Source organism: Saimiri boliviensis, chromosome 18 (genome assembly GCF_048565385.1).
Source record: "Saimiri boliviensis isolate mSaiBol1 chromosome 18, mSaiBol1.pri, whole genome shotgun sequence".
Taxonomy (NCBI): domain Eukaryota; kingdom Metazoa; phylum Chordata; class Mammalia; order Primates; family Cebidae; genus Saimiri; species Saimiri boliviensis.
The window spans coordinates 23,980,877-24,002,499 of NC_133466.1; the positions used below are offsets into that span (position 1 = coordinate 23,980,877).

Below are 21,623 nucleotides of genomic sequence, written 5' to 3' on the forward strand. Positions count from 1 at the left end.
GCTCATTGGAAAATCTACATTTTTCATAACCTGACCTACTCTTTATTAAAGCAGTCTAGGCGAAGACTGTTATACCTAGGAGTACTGGAGAGAAGCTCATAAGAATTTTAATCTATATCAAGTCCATAGTATGAACTCTGAAAATGTTTTCATAATGAGCTTCAGTGGAATTGGTATTTTCTCATTATGTTGTTTTAAATGCATGAGAATGTTACGCTTATAAAATTAAATGCTTTAAATAACTGTTAAATAACATTATGTGTCTTATAGGAATTACACTGTCCTCTAACTTCTTGCTGTCTTTGGTTTTCATAAGCCACAGGTACACTCTAAACAACTGTTTGACTGTTTTATTGGAAAAAGGAAGTCAATACTGACACAACAAGGACAAGTCTTGCAGAATCAGAAATTTTAGCACTTGGAAAGACGTTAAAGATTATTAAACGCAGACTACTCACGACAGTAGAATTCTAGCACTGTCTGTGGTCCCAGCTACTCCGGCGGCTGATGTAGAAGTCTGACGCTGCAGTGAGCTATGATCCAGCCACCGCATTCCAGTTTTGGCGATATGCAAGATCCTGTCTCAAAAAAAAAAAAAAAAAAAAGTAGAATTCTAAAATAACTACAATAATATCTATTCTATCACTTCCTTTTTCTTATATTAGCTTTAAAAACACTAATTTATTGCAGAACCATGGACAGTTAATAAATTTGGAGCTTGTAGAGGCTATGGATTCTGTGACTTTCACACTAGCTAATTACTCACAACAAACAGGCACTGCTGGGATTCTGAATGAAAAATGGAAAACTGATATGCCTCCAGGCAGTGGAGGTATAGCTCAGCCCTGGAAACCATGTCAAAGAGTATTACTGGCATAGCCATCATAGGAGAGCTGCACCCAGGGGTTCACAGTCCAGTGTAGAAAAAGAAATATAATAAAATAATTGCTCTGTGAATAAATGCTGTCACCGAAGGGCAAGTCAAGTGTCATGGACAGCACAGAAGATGAGAAATTCATTTGGAGCTATGTTTGTAGGAATTCTCTAGCAGCAGTCAAGGTTGAGGGTGGTGATCCCCATGGCTTCTCCAAATATCTATAGAACTAGGATTCTGAAGGGGACCTCCTTTCCCCTTGCATGCCACCCTGCTCTGTTACTCACACAGTCCAGAGCTACTGTAAAAAGGTCCCTGTTTGGGAAAGAATAGCAGCAATTTACAACATAAGCACTAGATATATATTCCTACATCATCAGTAGGCTCAAATGTCTCTTATGCCTAAAAAGCTAGCAAGAATGAAGCCTTTTGTCAGGCAGGATCTTCATGGTCTTAGTACTTCAGGAAATCAAAACTACAGTAATAACTATATCCTCAGTGTGGTTGCACAGACTTCCTAACATACAGTTTCTTATCTTTAGGCCAGAATTCTATCAGGTGAAGTTGGCCACACTCACTAACTAAGGCTGTTCAGCAGTTATTCTGGATGTTCAACCTAGCAGGAAAATAAATTATTGCAGGTTCTTTTTAGATATGATGATTTTAAGGGGACTGGCTGACAAGAACAGCTTTTTTCATTTGTTTGTGTCTCCCTCACTTCAAAACATCTGGCTGGGTCATCACTAAGCTCCGAGATCACAGTTTGAATTGTCTTAAATACAAAATGTGAGTGGTACTAGGAATGCTCTTTGGAAAGCACTGGTGGAAATCTCTCTTGGCTTCTTTTTGTTGTTGTTGTTGTTGTTTGTTTTTCCATACAGTGTAGTAGCGGCTACAAATAAAAAAATTTCAACAAAATTGTATTTTGGAAAAATGTTACAAGGTTATTGGGAGTTGGGGGGAAACAACACATAATCATTAATTTTATTAACAAAGAATTTTAATTTTCCCTCTTGTGGATATGCATAAGGTGCCATAGGAGACACGTTTTTCTGATGACATATTCTAGTTCCAAATTAACTGAACAAAATTGGAAGTTTAAGAACTGTTTGCAAAGCAATCAGGAAATTAAGGACTCCCTCTATGGCAAGCAAGAGACTTTAGGGTTATGTGAGGAATTGTGTATGTCTGGAGCTGGACCCCAAGTCAGCTCATACCAAATGAGGCCCTATGACTGGCAGTCAGAAGAGAGGTACCCCACAAGTCAAGGGTCTTTGCCCACTTAAAAAAAAAAAAAGATTCAAATGAGAACTTCAAACTGATTAAGCTAAGGTGCTCAGCATACATTCAACACCTAAAATGTATCTCTGTCTTCAAGCTCCCAAAGAGAAAGATGATTATCAGTAAAAAGTGGCCACAAAGGAATCTCAGGAATAAGTTGATTGCTGAATCTCTGGAAGCTCTGAAACATCAATAGAAACAATATTTGGAATCCAACGTTTTCTAAAGTGATATCAGCACTCTTAAGAGTACACTATGGAATCTGTATTTCTCCAATATACTACAAACTCTTCCACTTTCCCCATTCACTTTCAAATGTCTGTCATTCCCAGTGAGCATCTGCTTCATGTGCCCATTACTACGTCTAAAGGAAAGACAGCCTAAATTCCAACCATTGATCACCTCTCAGTGGCTCCTCACTTGGGCAACTCAATACAGTGGCTTCAACCTAAGTCACAACAGGCTTCATTCATTTCTGCTCCAGGTCAAAAAATGACAAATACAATCTTCAAAGGAGATTTGTTACAATCTTTAAAATTATTACAGCTTTACATTAATACATTTGAGATGTTATCTGAATCCAATATTAACCAATTTATTTATTCTATTATACTTTATTTAATTGCAGTTAATGATTCTCCTGAGCACTATCAATAGCATTGCCAGGACATAGAAAAATAAACATTTGAAAGTTTTAAAGGTAAATCATTACTATATAACCACTTCAGCAATAGGCAAAAAGTTTTTTGTTGTTGTTGTTGTTGTTGTTGTTTTTTTGAGTAATGCTTCGTTTTCAGTAAGAGAGCACCGATTCCAAGGTTTTTCCTCCCAATGTTTTAGAGATGATACCTTGGCATCTGTGTGGGCGTGCAACAGGCTCAAATGTAAGAATAAGCAGTTGGCCAAACTCCCCGGAGATTTACTTGTTCTTTTCAAAACATGTCTATGCTGCAGAATACATGACCTACCTCATTCAGGAGGAGGTAGAAGCCAGTTCCACTCTTCACCATAATCCCAGAAGTCAGTTTTTGCAGGGCTATCTAGGGAAATTTCATTGTTCATAATGATATCAGAAATATAATGAAGAATTATACACCCTAAAAAACATGCTTTTCTATAACTTGAAGTTTAAATTTAGTAACTATTCAGTCTGTTGCATGTTCTGATCATTCAGGTGATAGGTTAAAAATATTTATAGAACATGACTAGGAATATATCCTATCAGATTTAAAGAATCATATAAATATATGTGCATGTTTAACTATCAACTCAGTAAATTAAAACTTCTTTTTAATGCTTCTTTATTAATTTAAAGCAATGCAATTTGTTTCTATTGCTGGCAATCTAGTATAACTCAATAATTTTTATTCTAATTACAGCTTAATTACTAAATCTGGTCTTAACATATGTTAATACAACCAAACAAAATTGACATGATCAAACAAAAAAGGTGTAAGCTAAAGTCATCTTTGCTTCAAGTGTCTGGTCTGATTTATTAGAAACATAATTGACTAACTCCTTATTGGGGATGATATTTGGCATTATGAAAAGATTATTTGGCCAGCAGAAACATTAATCTAAATTTTTCATTAATCTGACCTTGGGAAACTTTCCTCATCTGTTTTGTTTTCATTTTATAAATATAAAAAGAATGAATTGGAGAAATTCTGTATTTCCCAACTGAATGAGATTCTGTTGCAGAAATGCTGTTACTTCATAAACTTTTCAAATCTTCATCTTTATTATCCCTAGCCAGAATGTCATGTTATTTGCACATATGCACCAATTTTCCAAATATATATAGATGCTATTGTTCTAACAAAGTGTAAATTTAATCATAAAATGTCACTTAATTTATAAATCTTTTCCAATATATTCTGATCAATACTTACCAAAAGAACAATTGCTATTTTGCAAGGTCCTAAAAACAATATGTTTGTTAAAAATAGGGCTTCATACTGAAAGAAGTTGGAAATCACTATGCTAGATGATTTCTAGAGCCCTTTTCAGCATTACAACTTATTTCACTAAAGTAAAAAAGCCTAACATCTTTCTTCCCTTTTTTCTTTTCTTTCCTTCCTCCTCCCTCCCTCTCTCTTTCTCTCTCTTCTCTTTTTTTCTATAAAAATGACAATGGTTTGATTGATAATAAATGGCTATATATTCATTTGATTTCCAAATTATTCAGAAAATAGGAGTTCCAAAAATTTTCTGTGGTCCTTTGAGTAATACATCAACATACCACAGATGCCACAAAAATTAAAAAAACAAATAAAGAGTGTGATAACCACATATCTTGTGTGGCCTGACAAAGTCCTAATTTGCCCAGAAGAGTGCAGCTCATAGCCTGATATTTAACATGTGGTTGACTTTTACATCCTACATGATGCTTATTTTTTAATTTCCAGAAAAATAATTATTTTCTTGCTCTGATTTTTTAAAATCACAATACTTTTCTTCTCCAATAGTTATCTGCATAAATTATGCCTTTTTATGTGGACATAGTCTCCTATAGGAAAAATACTGTACTATAAAATATTCTGTATCCTCAATGCCTAACAGTGTCTTGCATACTAGGAAGTCAATAAATGACTTTTTGATTTTTAAAAAGACTACAAATTACATCATGAAATAAAATTGTATCTATCTGAATGTTAATATAAGCACATTTTCATTGAGGATATCTTACAAATACAAGTAGAAAATCTGTCATTTATTGTTCAAATGGTTATCTGAAATTCATGTAAAAATTATTGGGATTTAAAATATTTTATAATTTTTTTTTTTTTGAGACTGAGTTTCACTCGTTACCCAGGCTGGAGTGCAATGGCGTGATCTTGGCTCACCACAACCTCCGTCTCCTGGGTTCAGGCAATTCTCCTGCCTCAACCTCCTGAGTATCTGGGATTACAGGCATGCGCCACCATGCCCAGCTAATGTTTTTTATTTTTAGTAGAGACAGGGTTTCACCATGTTGACCATGATGGTCTCGATCTCTTGACCTTGTGATCCACTGGCCTTGGCCTCCCAAAGTGCTGGGATTACAGGCTTGAGCCACCACGCCCGGCCGTATATTTTATAAATTTTTAATCAAATTGCTTGATGTTTTTGATTTATGAAACTGGATGCTCATTTTTCTGAGCTGCACTATTATAATTTCTGTGTGGTATTGGGGTAAAACCTAAAAGACACAGAAAACACCAGAATCAATTGGCCATATGACCATACTTTTTTCCAAAGAAACCTTAGAGATATATTGTGGAACTCTTAGGATTCATAAAACACCCTTCGAAAGTCAGAGTTTCAATCAATAAATAGCTATAATATCCTGAGCGAAGGGTCTAAAGCTCAAAATCTACAAAAAGTAATCAAAGCTTGATATGGTTTGTCTGTGTTCCCACCCAAGTCTCATCTTGAATTGCAGTTTCCATAATCCCCACGTGTGGTAGAAAAGACCCCATGGGAGGTAACTGAATCATAAAGGTGGTTTTCCCCCATGCTAGTCTCATGATAGTGAATAAGTTCTCACAAGCACTAATGGTTTTATGAGGGGCTTCCCCATTCACTCGGCTTTCATTCTTCTTCTCCTGCCTTGTGGGAAAGGACGTGTTTGCTTCTGGTTTTGCTATGATTGTGAGTTTCCTGAGGCCTTCCCAGCTATATGGAACTGTGAATCAATTAAACCTCTTTCCTTTATAAATTATCCAGTCTTGGGCAGTTGTTTATGGCAGCTTGAGAATGTACTAAAACAAAGCTCATAGATGAAAAGAGTTTTGAGATTCAGAAAAAAAATCAGAGGAGAGTTGATTCATCTTATTTACTAACCAACAGATAATGTAAATACACTGGACATTCTAAACCTATATGATGTTAAGAAAACTGTTACTAGGAAACTATTCATTTTTGAACATAAGAATTTTCATTCCTCCCTGAATTTATAAGAATTAAAAAGGAATACAATTTAGCTAAATATGAACTATTTGTCTGTCTCTCCTGTCTCACCTTTAATATGCTAGTTTCCAGTTGCTGTTCTAGGTTGTCATAGCAACAAAATGCTATTTTCAATAAGTTTTAGTAGAAAACCTGTTTGGAACACGTAATTTATTATAAGTGGAATGCGTTCAGCTGGCTGCATGTGTGACAGATTCTTCTATTCAAAAAGAAATTATTTGATCATATTATTCTTGGTGACTACTACTTCTTAACTCTTTTATAACAGAAATAACTGTTAAATTTTATAGGCAATAACAGGAATAACTTCATTGCACACATGCCTTAGTCAATCCAAAGAGTTAACTGGGGTTTAGATTTGGTCTCCTCCAGCCCAGTACAGCCAGTCTTCATAATCAACACATTGTTTTGTCTACAATATAGATTTATCATATATTCAGTATTTTAATTTTTTAAATGTTCTTCCAATGTTAATATGAATATACTAGCAGAAAATAGAGTACAAAATTTGGAAAAGAATATGCATAATGCTAACATTAGAAGATCCTATTAAAAAAGCATGGACAGGCTTTTACGTGTTCTTCTGCTCCAAAGCTTTCAATTACACTCTGGACTAGAGAACACATTTGGGGTTTCTTTGTCCCTTATTCGAGGCCCTTCAAAATCTGATCCTCTTTATCTTTTGTACTTCATGTCCACATCCTGCTCTCATAAATCAGCCAGCACAACCAAGTGACTGTCTTATGTTTTCTTACTGCACTGGGCACCTCTATAATTTTCTTTGTCTTTGTAATGCCTGGTTCTTATTTTATTACTCTCCTAAAATTGTCTCTTCTTTCCTCAAATAAGCCATATCAAGCCACTTTCTCTCTTTCCTTTTCCAGATAGATAAAACCTATCCATTTAGTACTTGAATATCTACCTTCTGGAACTTTTCATACTATTTAATTTTTCAAATTACTTAGCTGGTTACATGTACTTCTTTTACCTTCTCAACAAGAAGGTAAGTTCATCCATAACCAGAACCATGTCTGGTACATGATTTTCCAATTCAACACCAAAGTTGTCTATTTTATTTAATAGAGTTTCTTCACAGAGCCTTCAGATCAGAAGTTTTGTTCCACCCCATCTTTGTCTTCCAGTGACATATGTAGATGGCCCACTTTGTGCCCATACAGCAACAGCCATATGGGACCACTTCTGGTAATTAAAGGTAAAGAGGTGGATTATTTCCTGCCTCTCCTTTTAGTTGAATTATCCTCTTTTATCCAAAATATTGCATAAAAGAACCACTTCCTTCATGAGTTACCCATAAGAAACCTTAGCATACACTCAAAATATGCATAATGAAAGCTCTGAGGAGGACTGAAAAGGCTGGGCAGAAACACATACCAGACAGAAACAAGTGTCTCTTTCTGGCTTAACCACCAGCTGTGTCATCTTGAGGCTTCCTGACCAGATGAGGACAAGAAAATAGTCCGCGTTCTGCTTCCGTTTCCTGCACACCTAAGGAAGTCACCTGGTAACCTTCCAAGAGAGTGCTTACCTCAGCAAGTAATGCTCTATGGGGAATAGGCTACATTCATCTGGCAAACATCACTTTCCACTCACAGAGGGCAGTCACAGAGTAAAAGTAGAGCATTCGAATGAGAGAACATATTTGTTTTCACACTGAGTAGTATTTATCTTTGAAGTTAAAATAATAAGGTATGATTTGTTCTACTGTACTCATATTAATGTGCACAATTAACCAAAAAGCCTTGGATATGGTAAATTTCTTTCTTTATTCCAGTATTTTAAAAAGTTAATTGCTCTATTGATTCATTGTGTGAATAATATAATCTGGAATATCATTCTTCAATATGTCACCCAAAAATTAAAATATTATGCATTCTGCATTATATGTTTTATAAAGTTATGTTTGGAATATAGGCAGTATTTTATTGACTTAAACTTTTAAACCTTGATTTTATTTATTATTGTAAGTCACACTGTAAAGTAATAAATGAAAAATTTTCAAATATGAAATATTTGCACTGGCTCTTTAGAGGAGAAGAAAAGTGAATGCATAAAGTCTTACCAGCAGCTGCCTAACCATTATGAAATAAGGCCAAATTATTTTTTTTTTTTTTAAAAAAAAGGCCCCAAATATTGGCTTTGGTATTTTAGTAAAATGAAAGCTGAACTGTTAAAGCTAAACTTAGGTCTTCACACTGGATAATGTTATTGAAAACTCTGGGACTTAATTTGGCCTTCTTGTTCTTATGAGATTAATTGTAACAATAACAACAACAATTAATAGTCACTATGCATCCGGCACTGTTCTGAAAGATTTGCATATTTTAACTCATTTCATCCTCATGAATGTCTTATGACACTATAGTTGTCCCCAGTTTCAAAGATAAGAAAACTGTACCACAAGGATGTTAAGTACCTTGCCTAAGGTCATTCACATGGCAAAAAAGTGGACAGCTGGTATTTCTTTTTTCTTTTTTTTTTTTTTTTGGTGGGGGGCGGGATATGGAATCTTGCTCTGTCACTCAGGCTGGAGTGCAGTGGTGCAATCGTGACTCACTGCATCTTCCACCTCCTGGGTTCAAGTAATTCTTCTGCCTCAGGCTTCTGAGTAGCTGGGATTACAGGTGCACACCTCCATGCCTGGCTAATTTTTTTATTTTAGTAGAGATGGGGTTTCACCATGTTACCCAGGCTGGTCTCAAACTCCTGAGTTCAGGCAATCTTCCCATGTTGACCTCCCAAAGTGCTAGGATTACAGGTGTGAGCCACTGGGCCCAGCCCGGTATTTCAACACAGACAATCCAGCTCTAGCAACTGTGTTCTTCTTCTTCTTCTTTTTTTTTTTTTTTTTTTTTTTGAGACCGAGTTTCGCTCTTGTTACCCAGGCTGGAGTGCAATGGCGCGATTTCGGCTCACCGCAACCTCCGCCTCCTGGGTTCAGACAATTCTCCTGCCTCAGCCTCCTGAGTAGCTGGGATTACAGGCACGCACCACCATGCCCAGCTAACTTTTTGTATTTTTAGTAGAGACGGGGTTTCACCTTTTTGACCAGGATGGTCTCAATCTCTTGACCTCGTGATCCACCCGCCTCGGCCTCCCAAAGTGCTGGGATTACAGGCTTGAGCCACCGCACCCGGCCGCAACTGTGTTCTTAAACACAGTGTCAAACCACCTCTCAAGAACGTGCCTTTCTTTATGATAAGTGAAATAAGTCAGGCACAAAAAACCAAAAATCATATGTTTGCACTTCCATGTGGAATCTAAAGCAATCCATCTCATAGAAGCAGAGAGTAGAACAATGGTTACCAGAGGCTGGAGAGTAGGAGCAATAGGAAGACATTGGTCAAAAGGTACAAAGTTACACTTAGGAGGAATAAATGATAAGTATTTAAGGTGACTGACATGTTAATTAGCTTGATTCAATCATTCCACACTCTATGTGTATATATATGGATAGGTCATATATATATGATTTATGATATATATATATCATAACATCATGTGGACCCTACAATTATATGGACCATTATAATTATATGGGCCCCATACTTATTTTGACTATTATAATTTTTCTGAAACATTTAAAAAATTATATAAAGCATAAAAAAGTAATATACTCTGCTGTGCTACAGAATTGGTAAGACTGGAAGCTCCACTAACCATTATTATTTCTTCCTTCAGATACCTAATTCTTCAGCCATCACATAGTCAAATATCACTAAAACCAAACCAATGTTTCCCAAAGGTGACTGGGATGGTTTAAGGTTAGATATAGACTTTTAAAATTTTACTACTGCTATGGTCTGAGTGTTTGTTCCCCCCAAAACTTACATGTTCAAACTAAATCTATAATATTGTGGGTATTAAGAAGTGGAGACTTCAGAAGATGATTATGTGAGGGGGACTCCCACTCATGAATGGGATTAGCAGATCAATACCCTTATTAAAGAGGTAGTTGTTCATTCCTTCCACCATGTGGAGACACAGTCAGAAGGTGCCATCAATGAGGAAGAGGCCCTCACCAGATGCTAAATCTATCAGACCCTTGATCTTGGACTTCCCAGTCTCTAGAACTGTGAGAAATAAATTTCTGTTTTTCAGTGACCCAAGTTTTGGTATTTTTGTTATAACAGCCAAATAGACTAAGGCAAATAGCTATATATTTATTTTTATGCATATTAAGAAATCAGTATAATTAGCATATCAAACACAACGATTTCATAAATATTACTGCTTGACTAAGACAATAAACTAGTAAATAATTTATTTCATTTTAAAGAAAAACTATTAAGTAGATAATAGAACAAATGGAACAAATGCTAAGTAATAGAATTAATGGTAGAAATGTTGAAGACAGCACATATCTGATGGAAGTTTGCCAAACATCAACTTCAACAGTGCTCTTCTCTCTGAGCTAAATTTCCATACTGCCGGGCTGGAGTGTTTCAGCAAAACTGTGGCAGGATCACTAGAGCTGTGTTATAGTGTGGCTAGCCCTCCCCATCATTTTATTATATAAAACCGTACACAAGTTTCTCTAGTGGTAACTACCCAGGACCACCAAGACAGTCATCCCCATTACTCTGCTGTCGCTTGAGAAGCCATTATCCAGAACTTCACAGAAAGTACAGTAGGACTAATCTCTGCCACTCTCAGAACACGTAACTAAGCCCTTTTGTAAAGGGCTGAGGAGCAAACAGAGGGAAAAGCAAGGACAGATGAAAAAAACGGAACTGTGACATGTGGGAAGCAACAAAGAAAACCTGCACCATGTTAAGTATACTGTACCAACTTGAGCTAGTTTACTCTTCCAGAAAACTCCGAGATGAAGGCTTTGTTGTCCCTCGTCTACAGGTAATAAAACCAAAATCCACCACTGCGAAGGGAGTGAAACCAGCTTCTTTGACTCTGAACCTGGATGACTTTTGCACTTTACAGTAGAGACTGAAGAAGCGAAGTGATACAGAGTGGATGAAAAAGGGTGGAAGTACCTTGAAAAGATATGTATCAGATACCTTGTCTTTTTCAGATGGAGTCTCACTCTGCTGCCCAGCTTGCAGTGCAGTGGCGTGATCTCAGCTCACTGCAACCTTCACCTCCCACATTCAAGCGAATCTTCTGCCTCAGCCTTCTGAGTAGCTGGGATTACAGGCACCTGCCACCACACCGAGCTAATTTTTGCATATTTAGTAGAGACGGTGTTTTACCATGTTGGCAAAGCTGGTCTCGAAATCCTGACCTCAGGTGATCTGCCTACCTCAGCCTCCCAAAGTGCTGGGATTACAGACAGAGCCACCATGTCCAGCCTCAGATACTCTTTTCCGTAAGTTAAAAAAACAATGTAAGGCAAGCCACATAGTCATGAACCCTGAACTACAACCTGGATATTTGAATGGCCAGTTTGATGCTCTATCTAGCCCCATTTTTGGAAAGTCTTGAGCCTTCAGTGGAAGTTATAGTTGAAAAAGAGGCAAGTTTAAATTAAGTCAAATGGAAGCACTGCTATGCCAAGAAATAGAGTTAGTATACGCACAGTGGCTGGCAGCCATGGAAACAATTTCTGCTGAATAGGTTATAAAACAAATAGGCTACTGCAGGACACTCTCTGAGCAGTGTCATTTTATGATGTTGGGTCCAAAATCCTGAGCATTTTAGTGGACTGGCAGGGAAAGAAGCTGAAATTTACCTTGTCAAAATCTTTATTGGAATACTGCTGCTTTATTACAACACTGATTAGTTCTTTCTTCAACTTAGAAGCTAAGTAAGATGGTTTCTTCAAAAGCAAGCACATTGCCCATATTCTCCCCAATGGACTATAATATCACTACATTAAAAGGCTACTTTTGTTCTTATGGTGTTCCGCCCATGATCGGGACTATATAAATATTGGTTGAATTCAATCAAATTTATCTGAAAGGTTGTAACACCTGTGTAGGGATAAATGAAAATCATCTAAGCATGAACAAAAGAAAAAATTATAAAAGAGAAAAGCATTTGTATTTCTAGCAGTTTGTACTTACTTCTTTTATAATCATCTTTGGAAAAAGTCATTAGCATAAAAATAATTTTAGTCTATAGTGACAAAAAAGTACCAAAATTATTATAACTGTGATTGTTTAGCAATTCTTAGTCACATATTTAAACTTTTGATTGGTACCTTAACACATAATGCTGCTATTAAGAGGCATATTAACCCACCTTTTGACTCCAGACAATCCTCTTTAAACAAGCTTTATATTTATGAAATGCCAGTAGACATAAATTTTCTGTTAAGTTCTTTGCATGTATATTTCCTTCACTTTGTTTCTCTTTTAACATTCTGTAAAAAATTATAAAACCATATTGTATGGTGTCAATAAGCATCACAAATAATAAAATTCAAGTAATCATAACTCTCAATACTTGACATTCCATTTAGTTTTTATTCCTCTATCCCCTTCCTAATAATCACAGAAACATAAGAATATTTAATTTAAAAATCACAATTTCACCACAAGTAACTAATAATGACAATTTTGTGATTTTGAATGTAATCCTGAATCCTGCATGATTGCTTCATTGAAAATAATCTCTTCTATGTCTTCTATATAATAAAAGAATAACAATCTGTAGCCTACAATTTGAATGATTTATACCGTTTGGTTCCAGATCTTCCCAGCTCTTTTCAGGAAGGAATTTTTTAGTGAAGCAAACTTTATGTGGAGCCAGAAATAAGAAGACCCTGAATGGCACTGAGAAAATTATCAAAGGAAATGAGACCATTTTAAAGGTAATCATTTTGAGGAATCGCCACACTGTCTTCCACAATGGTTGAATTAATTTACATTCCCACCAACAGTGTAAAAGTGTTCCTATTTCTCCACATCCTCTCCAGCATCTGTTGTTTCCCGATTTTTTAATGATCGCCATTCTAACTGGTGTGAGATGGTATCTCAATGTGGTTTTGATTTGCATTTCTCTGATGACCAGTGATGATGAGCATTTTTTCATATGTTTGTTGGCCTCCTGTATGTCTTCTTTTGTAAAGTATCTGTTCATATCCTTTGCCCATTTTTGAATGGGCTTGTTTGTTTTTTTCTTGTAGATCTGCTTTAGTTCTTTGTAAATTCTGGATATCAGCCCCTTATCAGATGGGTAGACTGCAAAAATTTTTTCCCATTCTGTTGGTTGCCGATTCACTCTACTGACTGTTTCTTTTGCCGTGCAGAAGCTGTGTCATTTTCTCAGGGTAAGTATAGAAACTTTTTTCCCTTGAGTTCCACAACTACAACCTACTTAATCATTTGACATACGTTGTATTACTGCTCAAAAAGTTTTACTTTTTCCTCACATCTTCTTTGGGAAGAGTATGATTCCCCACTTAATTGATTTGACAGTCAAGTCGCTGCTTGAAAGGAAATCTAAAATTCATGGTATTGGCTTTAGGGCCAAATGCAGGTGACCAGGAAACCTCTTTATGAAGATTATCCTTTTGTATTCCATGACTGAATGCTGGAACTGAAGAGAAAACATGATGTAGATATTATCACAAGATTTAAGACTTATGTCTGATGCTGTAAGTGTCCAACCCTGAGGGGAGGAAAGTCTTCATTGGAGTAGGGCTGAATACATTCTGCGGGCAGAAGAAAAAGAATACTTGTCGCCCAGTAAACAAATTGTGGGTAGATTGTATTATTATTCCACAAATACCCAGTTCTCCCCACCCTAACACTGAAGAATCATGAATGTCCATCCCATTGATACTGTCTTGATTATGTGATTTGTTTTGACCAAGGGAATGAGATAGGATTTGGCATATACTATTTTCACACAGCGGCTTTAAACATGCTTACACATTTTGGTTTGGTCTCTTATTTATTCCCTTCTGCCATGGGAAAAATATGCCCTTGTTAGCCAGTATTTCTTCAGCCTGGATCTCAGAATAGCAGATATGTTGAACACACCTAATGCAGTCAGGTCCTGGAGAAGAGATGCTCCGCCATTCTGCAGACCTGTGAACAAGAAATAAAAGCCATTGAAGTATTGCGGGTTGTTTTCTATTCAAGTTATCACAGAAAATCTTACTAATACACAATTTCATGAGCATCAAATCAGCAATCTGCACATATAAGAAGGCAAAAGTCCTATTTTACCTGATTTTATCTGATACTGCCCTCTTTTTCTTTCTTCCTTTTTTAATGTTTTATATGCCCCATCATATTGCAAAGGCATATTTTGGCTGTCATCTGTTGTTTTTACTATATGTCCCTATAACATTCAAGAAGCTATGGAAGATTCATAAATAAATTACTGGGCTCATGAGTTCAACCTAGGCATTCTCCCAGACATACTTTGTGGACATTAAATCTGAGAGGATTTGTCTTTCTATGGTAAATTAGGAAGGCATTGCTAAAATCTGCACACTAGCTACTATGTTAATATGGTGAGCTAAAATACAAAACAGCAATACTTGTGATAGCATTTAGTAGTAGTCTTGTTATTTAATTATTATTCCACGATATATTTTATCTCATATGCCAACATGTTTAGTTAAGATGAAGCATCTTCTATTTACAACATTCTGAATATCATTAATTAAATATCATTAATCAAAACTAAAAGGAGAAAATCACTGATAAATCAACCAATCTAAATGAAAGAAGGGAGTCAGGGCAGATAATAGAATTTGAGGATGTACAACTTCTCTTCTAGCTGCTCACAGGATTGCCTAAAGAAACAGGCTGGCCCAAGAGCACCTTTCCATGCCAAATTATACAGCAGGGAACTGAAAACACAGCTGGGATGCTTGGATTACGTGTGTGACAAACCCCCGAGGAACTGCCAGCCAGATGCCCACAGTAAAGCCAGTGTTCCTTGCTTAGCACAGACATGAAACTAACGATGCATCCCGTGATGCAGCCATTAAGATAAAACCATCTGTGGGTTTATTTATCCACCATTTTGTCACTTATAGATGTACATTAAGAAAAGGAAAACATGACAGAGAAAGTAATTTATATGAGAAGTTTATTAGTACATAGACATGGCCTAATGACTAGTAGTCCAGAAATTTGAAACTCTTTCTCACTCTACTGTCTCATGTTGCAGCGTCCACACTCTTTTGTGTGTGCCCCAGTAGCTTAAAAAGTTAAACTATTGGCAGCAATGAGTAAGTTATCAAATTAATTAATTTTTAGTGTGGAATATTGATGCAGGATATAAGAGGACTTGAGGAAAGTCAATCTTAGATTAATGTCAATAGTTTTGAAAAATAGTGAACAAATGGCTGTACCTCACAAATGGCCAAGTTGGTTCCTATCCATTTAAAAGATTAAACACTGAAAAATTAGTGTGGTCCAACCATAGCTAACTTCTTATTGTCAGTGGTCAGTTACATAATAGAGATACTCATAGTAGTGACTTCAACATAAAGTCTTGTTCTTCTAGAAAGTTAGAATTTTATTTGTATTTATTGCAAAGCAATATTTTCATTTAGATATTGTTACTGTAATTTTCTCTGCAGAAAAATTTCCCCAGCAAAGTATTGCAGAGATTTATTTTATCTATACCATAAGCAAGTGAATATTTTATAAATTACTGTAATTTATAAAATGTTTCATACAAGTTTATTATTTGATTACATTAACTATCCTGTATATATTAAAAAATATCATCTGCATTTAACCATGAGGGACTTAAGACCTGGACACATCAATTTCTCTGTCCTCCTATGCCATTGCACAGATGGTATTTGGAAGAGGTTAAATGAGTATATATTTTCTAAATCCAAATCAAATCAACCTTCTACTATGTAATGACAAGATTTTATCTACTAGTTTAATTATCATGCTTGTCTTCTTCATATGAGTTTTACATAGACAAAGCAAAATTACCAACCACACACAACATTTATGATGTAAAGTTTTAAACAAGATGTTTAAACAATATTTTAAAATGTAAATATTAGACACAAGGAATCTTGACAGTTTTTACATTAAGAATCTTGACTTCTTTTATCTGCTATGATTTATTTCAAAGCACAGCTATTTATGTTAAAACTTACCACAATTAGAAAATTCTATAATATTTAAGTCAATTATTGCTACAGTCTGAATGTCTGTGTTCCCCTAAAATTCATATGTTAAAATCCTAACCCTCAAGATGGTGGTATTAGGAGGTGAGGTCTTTTGAGAGGTGATTAGGTCATGAGGACGAAGCCCTCATGAATGGAACTAATACCCTTATAAAAGAAGCCCCAGAAAGTTGCCTTGCCCCTTTCACTGTGTGAGGACACAGAAAGAAGGTTCTGTCTATGAGAAAACGGGCCCTAACCAGACACCAAATCTGCAGACACCTTGGTTGTGGACTTTCTAGCCGCTAAAACTGTGAGAAATTTCTGTTTCTACCCAGTTTATGGTATTTTGTGATAGCAGCTGGAATGGACTAAGCTATTTTCCTCAAAATTTGTTTGGCAGAAAGATGCAGATAAATAAGAGAGAATGGCTTAGAAATGTTTCAGAAAATTTAAGCTTTTTCTGGATTGATAATCATTATTTTCTCTTTTCTGGAGAAAAAAAATACTACTACTTTAATCAACTAGTTTAAATATATGAATCCATAGATTTACTTTATTTAAAATGATAGAAAACATGATGTTCTAGAGGGCTATGATTGTAATAGATCAATTTATATGAAAATAAAAGATAACAGTACTTCAATGAGTATTGTTAAGAGACAGGAAGAGTATTTTCTATTTAGTATATAAAATGTAAAATGCCAACAAGTGTGGTGGCTCATACCTGTAATCCCAGCACTTTGGAAAGCTGAGGCAGGCAGATCACTTGAGGTCATGAGTGCAAGACCAGCCTGGCCAACATGGAGAAACCCCTGTCTCTACTAAACACACAAAAATTAGCCAGGCATGGTGGTATATGCCTACAATCCCAGCTACTTAGGAGGCTGAGGTAGGAGAATCCCTTAAACCTAGGAGGTGGAGGTTGCAGTGAGCTGAGATCACACCCCTGTACTCCAGCCTGAGAAACAGAGCAAGACTCCGTCTCAAAAAAAAAAAAAAAAAAAAAAAAAAGTAAAATATTTCCTTTCCAATCATGACTCATTTTATCTATCACTTAAAATCTTAAATCTATTCCTTGGAACTCTGGGAGAAATAAGTAATGTATCCTCCCAAGTGTGAAGGAAAAGTCCGTGAAAATCACACACTTTAGTTTTTTCTCCAAGTTGGCAGCACTCACAGCTATTGTAACAAGACCTACCTTACGAAATTCTGTTTTGGCTCCTGTCTTGTATCTTTTTTAGATTCCTCCTTCCTCCCGTCAATCTTTTTCCTGATGGACTAGCTTCCTTTGCTGGCAGTGTCATCCCCCCGGGAGGTATATATTGTCTCTGTATGTCTACGATTTGATATGGGTCTTGAGGATAAAGACCTTCCAGACCCAAAGAATTCCTACTTTAAGAGGCTTATTGTATACTTGTATGTTTTTTATTCAATTTAGAGTAGGCAGTTTATACATGTTTTTCAATAACTAGGAATCTCAAAGGTATTTACTGCTATGTGTCTGGTTTCTGCCTTGTCCCCAGTGTCTCCTGTTCCCATCCATCCCACCAAAAAAAGTCATTTTTACTACTCTTTTTTGTTTTCTTTCAGATATATCATAAGCATACGTAAGAAAAAATAAATATGTATTCTCACTTCCTTCCCATTATTTTTTACTCAAGTTTTAGAGGACCATATATAATGGTTTTTATGTTATCTTTCTTAAAACTTCACAATGTACTCTGGGTATTTTGCAATGAACTACAGAATCGATTTTTCTTTTAAATTTCTACATATTTATTTATATTAACAATATACAAGTTATGTATGTCTCCAAGTTAGTTTAAATGTCAAATAGAATAATAATACATAATTAAGTTACACAATTTGTTTTATCAGATTTTTTTTAATGGTGGGCAAATTTGAGTCTATAAGGTGACAACTGTAAGCGATAAGAAATTGTCCTTAAATGCAAGACCAAACACTTTTGTTACACACTCAGAAGTAAACAAAAGATAATGGCTATTTTTTTCAAGAATGGTTACATTTTCAGCTAAGATACTCTTTTACTCAAATGAAATATATCACCTCTTAATAATTGCATCCTTATTATTACATTCATGATAACAGCTATTTTATGTAATAACATAAGTTATAAAAGAACGTGTAGATGTGTTTAAACGTTCCAATCTAGCAGAAAAGTCAGCACTGCAACGTGAGAAACACCAGCCCGCACTTCCATTCAAACCTTCTTAGGAAGTATAAAACACTATACACACAGGAAACACACTTATTGCAAATCACCTTGTCTATAAATGTCTAGTCTATAAATTTATCATCACGAAGTGAACACACTTGTATAACCATAAGCTGCATTCTAGTAAAGAAATGAATGAGTAATACCAGCCTCCTTGAAGCTGCCCTGATGAAAAGAACAAGCAGCGGTATTATATTGACTGAAAACAGAACAAATATTTGCCTGGGTGACAGACCAAGACTCCGTCTCAAAAAGAAAAAAGAAAACTGAAGGAAAAAATTGCTCTAATCCTGAAAATACTAACTCCAATACTTCATTCTCTGGCTATACTCTACTACCTTCTCAGCTTTCATACTAAATGTTATAAAAAACAATTCATGTTTGAAACTAAGGAAATTGCAATTTTCGACAATAGAGCATATATGGGAAGAGCACATAAATCCATATTCCCAGTTCCAAGAGGATCAAGCTGTATACTAATTTGTGCTCAGAATCTAAATCCCAGAGACTATACCCTAAATAGAGGTCCAGGAATAGTGTCAAGGCTTCTAGTGGGTACCACCTCTCAACACCTTTTGGACACCTGAGCAAAAATAACAATAATAATGAGAAAACTTACCGATACTGAATGTTGCAATTTTGTTAAAACTGTTTTAAGCACTTTACATGATAATCTTATTTAACTGTTGTGTTAACTCTTTGAGGTAAGAATAATTATTATCCCAATTTTAAAGATAAGAAAGTAAGGCGGAGAGAAGCTAGTTTTATCAGACAATTAAAAATGGGTCATCCAGCTTGGAACAGGTAGGATTCAAAACCAAAAAGTCTTATTCTAGCAGATCAGTAGCTCAGAAAGTGTCTGCCAAGGAGGGCTAAAATTTCCAAAAATCAGCCTTATAAATAGTAGAATATATGGGCAACCTCAGTCAATTTGGAGCTTATTACAGAGCTCCAGACAGAAGGGTTCAGGGAACTTGAGTATAAATCAGTATTCAGAGTCCCAGGGAGATTCAGCAAGGGCTGTGCTGGGCTCCTCCTCATTCACTCCACTGTGATTTCCCTCTAAGGTAGCTTTAGATACAGAGAGTCTCCCAGATTGAAGCTATTTCCCTCCAGCAATTTGTATTCGCCAACTCTATCGCTAACATTGGCCTCTTGGTAATAATCGGCTCCATTTATTTTCATGATTCTTGCTACTGAAGTATTATTCTAAATTGACTAATGAATATACACTTTCCTATTGGAGGCAAGCATTCCCTGACTTCTTGTATTAGTCAACATTGTTTCAAGTAACAAATAAACCCTTATGTTTCAATGGCTTTAGAAAACAGAAGGTTATTTTATTATCATAGAATCAGATGTGGGTAAAGTAACTTTTTGCCTTCTTTTTAGTTACACCATCTGGTGCTGGTGGGTTTTTGAGGTCACCATAAAAGAATAAGAGAAGGATGGAAGAAACACCTCCTGCAAATCACCTTGTGCTCTAAGTCCTAACAGCAGATTAAGCTGAGAAATACAGAGGCACATATTTAGTAAATCCTATCTGCCTACCACATGCAGCATGGTCCTTCAAAAGGTAAGGAAATTCCTGTTACCCTTACTTATTCTGGAGTATTGATCTTAGCATTCTGGTTGGTAAACTGTGAGTCTCAAATTTCACTGACCATTTCTCCCAGGAGGCCTCTGAGCTCTTATACAAGTTGTATTTCTGGTAGGGAATGCTATGGACATGACCCTCTGTGAAAAAGCTACATTTCAATATAATTTAAATTAATTTAATTTTATAATTCAGAGAGTGAGGGAATGTCTTTTCTATCATTTTCTCCTGGTGCCAGTAATAAAATTTTATAGCTGTTGGAGAAACAGTAGCCTGGAATATACACTCATTGAATTCCTCCAATAAAATGCTTTGGTTCTAAATTTCCATGACTTTCGCTAATTACTACTCTATAATTTCTGATCAGTTTTTCCCACTTATGTGATTATATACCTTTCAGTCATTGGCTTTTACTTTTAATATTTTTTTCTATTTAATTCCTCAAGTGAAATTTATAATAGTTTCATATCTCTAACATGGGACTGTACTGGCAGTGAATCTCCTTGCATCCTTATGTTTATGGTGGTCTTGGAAATTTTATCTTGCCTTACTGCATTCAAAATTCATTATTTGGGAAGAGATATCATCAAGATGACTGACTTGCAGCACACAGGAAACTTGCCTCCTCCACAGAGAAAGACCTAAACAGCAAGTACATAACTACATGTCAAACAGAGCCTCTATGGGAAAATTCTAGGATCCACCAGGGTAGCAATGAGACCCTCTGAGGTGCAGAAGTTTACGTTTGCAGCATAGTGAGGGAAGTAAGTCATCTAACTGCATCAACTCAAAGCCAGGAGAGACTCCTCCTTGCAGGAATTAGGTAAGTAAGGGATCTTCAGCAGTCCACATTCCCACCACAAACAACTGCAGTCCAAGCCACACACAAGAAAAGTCCCTCAGCTCTCCCAGGCCCTGAGGCTAGTATAAGGAGCTGCCAGGACATCACAAAACTGCATTGTTCCAGAGAAGAAATTAGTGCAGATTCCCACCTTCAGAATCCAAGTTGCTGTAGTGCAGCACCATTTTCAGAGTAAAGTCCACACTAGACTACATCCTGCCCTGAAGCCAATTAGCTCTTGCATTTACAAATCCTCAGGGACCCACCAAGATCTCCCCACGTTAGTGCAGAAAGCTGCAGAGTTGCAATCACACCACCAGCACCTGAGCCCATGCAGTGCCCTATAACCTAGGATAGAGGCAGTCCAGCACTTCAGGGAGGCTGTTCTGAGGACATAGATAAGTGACTGAAGCATGAGCTCTTGAAAGCCTGAAAGCCACCTCCCTGAGGCCACTACCACCAAAAGCAAACCTCCCTCCCTCCAACACTGGAGTCACTGCAGGCTTATGCATCCCACTTGGGGTCTTGAGGAGCAGCCTTTCCACTTTGTCACTTACCCCGCTGAGGTCAATGCATCCCACTCAGAGTCTGAGGGAGCAACCCCACTTCCCTACTGCTAACACTACCAGGGCTTATGGGTACTATTCATGAGCCCAAAGATAGACCCACCATTGGCACTACCAGTGCCTATGCACACCACTTTGGATCCTGAGGCCTGGCACAACTGTCCTGCTGCTCCTACTGGTGTCTATGCACCCTGCCCAAAGGCTC

At 36.5% G+C, this 21,623-nt stretch overlaps 1 protein-coding gene across 13 annotated transcripts in view; it reads right to left on the reverse strand.

The window, feature by feature from the left end:
- Positions 1 to 21,623, reverse strand: part of CHODL (chondrolectin) — a 371,149-nt gene that overhangs the window by 25,271 nt on the left and 324,255 nt on the right. For 5 of the 13 annotated variants that reach the window (XM_010344886.3, XM_074389471.1, XM_074389470.1 and 2 more), the window contains 3 exons: positions 12,323 to 14,115; positions 3,124 to 3,195; positions 459 to 578 (listed from right to left, as the gene is read on the reverse strand). The gene's annotated coding sequence lies outside the window, so the exon portion shown is untranslated. The remainder of the gene's footprint in view (positions 1 to 458; positions 579 to 3,123; positions 3,196 to 12,322; positions 14,116 to 21,623) is intronic. The other 8 variants (XM_074389468.1, XM_074389467.1, XM_074389465.1 and 5 more) reach the window with 6 other exon arrangements.